This window comes from Muscardinus avellanarius, assembly GCF_963383645.1.
Source record: "Muscardinus avellanarius genome assembly, chromosome: 9".
Lineage (NCBI taxonomy): Eukaryota > Metazoa > Chordata > Mammalia > Rodentia > Gliridae > Muscardinus > Muscardinus avellanarius.
The window spans coordinates 63,613,776-63,616,127 of record NC_137795.1 but is presented as its reverse complement, the minus strand read 5'-3'; positions in this window follow the sequence as shown (position 1 = coordinate 63,616,127).

Below are 2,352 nucleotides of genomic sequence, written 5' to 3'. Positions count from 1 at the left end.
AGTGGGTGACGGGGGCGAATGGTGCACAGGCGCGAGAAAAAGGAAGGACAATAAAGAGCGGGTGCCTGAGGTCCTCCGGCTCCGGAGGCCGAGCCCGCGAGCGCCCGCCGCTCCTGGGGGCCGTCGAGGGGCTTTCTGCGCTGGAGGTTGGGCCGGGCTGCTGTGCCTGGAGAAGGGTAGGAGGGGTGAGAACTCGGTGACGGTCTCCGCCTCCCGGTGGCCGTCCCACGCCCGTGAGTTGATGTAGTAGCCAGAGGCGTCGGCCGCCCGCGCGGGAAACCGGGAGAAGCGAGATCCAGACCAGAGCGAGGGAAAGCAGAGACGGGGGACGGAGTCATCTCCACATCTAGTGTCTCCAGGCGAGGAGTTTTATTTATGCGAGGAGTAGTTACAGAGAGGCCAGAGTCACCTTTTGAGCGGAAACTCTTTGAGCGAAGAAGCTCGTGATTTTCCGGGTAATGGACCTTGGTGGGTGGTGGCGGAGAGGAAAGTCCTAGGCAGAGTGTTTGCTGTTGTCATGAGAGGGAAAGCAATGCAATGCACAGTTTCTCATTCTAGCTCCCTCTGCTCCCTCTGTGCCTTTTCCCTGCGTTTAAAGTTTTGTGCTTGCTTTCTTTGCTTGTTCTTCGTGGTGGTTTTAGCTTCACCAGATGTCTTTTATCTACCTTGTTTATATCAGGATCTCAGCTCCATTCCTTTTCGTCTCTTCTGTTTGTTTGCAGACCATCTGACTTACTACAGACATATTACCCTGCCCATGGGTTTTTACGTACCAATAGTATGTCTCCTTTTTGTGGTGCCAGCCAAAAGTGCCACCCCTACATATTTTCAGATGAGCCCAGATAGGTACCCCGCCCATTTTCCCACCGCTCCATTTATGAGTCCTCATTATTTAGGCAGTATATTGTCATTTATGCCTAAGCATTTAGCATAGAGTGAGCCATATAACAAAGGCCATATATTTTCTATAGTCACTTAAACTGTTATTAAAAACTCAGTCTGAACATTTCAAGCTCTAGTTATACCTCTCTTAGTTTTAGCTCAGCTTAATCTCCGCCCGTTTTTATGTGTTTCTGCCTTAGCAGCTTTTGCCTTCCTATATTAGTAGCTTTTATTGACTTAAACGTACTTTCATGTCACTGGAAGAATGTATGTTTCAAATAGTCAAGTATGAATACTTTTTAAAAATTTAGGAATCTTTTAATATTAACATTAAAATAAAAAATTTAAAAAACACTGTTAGCCGGGCTTGGTGGCGCATGCTTGTAATCCCAGCATTTGGGAGGCTGAGACCGCTACTTAGTGAGGCCCTTTGCAACTCAGTGAGACCCTGTTTCAAGTAAAGAATAAAAAATTTGGCAGGGGTTGTAGCTCGGAGGTCAAATGCCTCAGGGTTCCATCCCCAGACCCGCAAAAAAAACAAAACAAAACACTAAACCAGGGTGGTGGTGCTTGTAATCCCCACGCTTGGGAGGCTGAGACAGGAGGATCTCACAGGTTCTAAGCCAGCCTCAGCTACTTAATGAGGCTCTCAGCAATTTAGTGAGACCCTGTTTCCAAATAAAATATAAAAATAGGTCTGGGAGTATAGCCCAGAGGTAGAAAGCCTCTGGGTTCCACCCCAGTACCACCAAAAAAAAAAAAAAAAAAAAAAAACTGTAAATAATGAATACTAACAAAGAACCTTACTAATAATTATTTGGTTAGCATGAGTTGACCAAGACAGGAATTGATTTGCTTTAAATTCTGTTTGGAAAACTAAGAATTACTTGATTCCTCTTTTATGTGCTTAATAGAAAAAAATTGTTTCCATAATTGTGCCTATGTATTATATAGTATCTCCACAACACAGTATCTTTTAGGGGGCTTGCAGTCTTTAAGGAGGTATTCATATATCTCATTCACTTGCATAATTTATGGAAAATAAATGCTTTATTTCTGGATTACTATTTCAAGTCCTTATTCACTTTTAAGGATATTTTATAATTATATTAATTTTTAAGCCCTAAAGGCCAACTCTTACTGGTGAAGTCAAGACCTATGAAAAGTTGAGTCGCTGTTTAGAAAAATTTTACTTTTAACATAAAAGGAATAAAAAGACTATGAGATAACCTTAAATTATAAGATAAGGTTGTGGATACTTAAATGATAAAAATATAATCAAAGTCATCCTTAGCTTGTCTTTTAGGTACTATATTGTCTAGGGTATAAAAGTAAAGATTTTTTTAAAATTGTTTTTCAAAGTGAGTATGTGGAAATAAGTTTTCAGGTTGGAATATAATGTGTTTTTTACTTTGCCACCAGTGTGTCATTTAAATTTAAAGGAATTGTTTTTATTTGTTTTATAAAGCA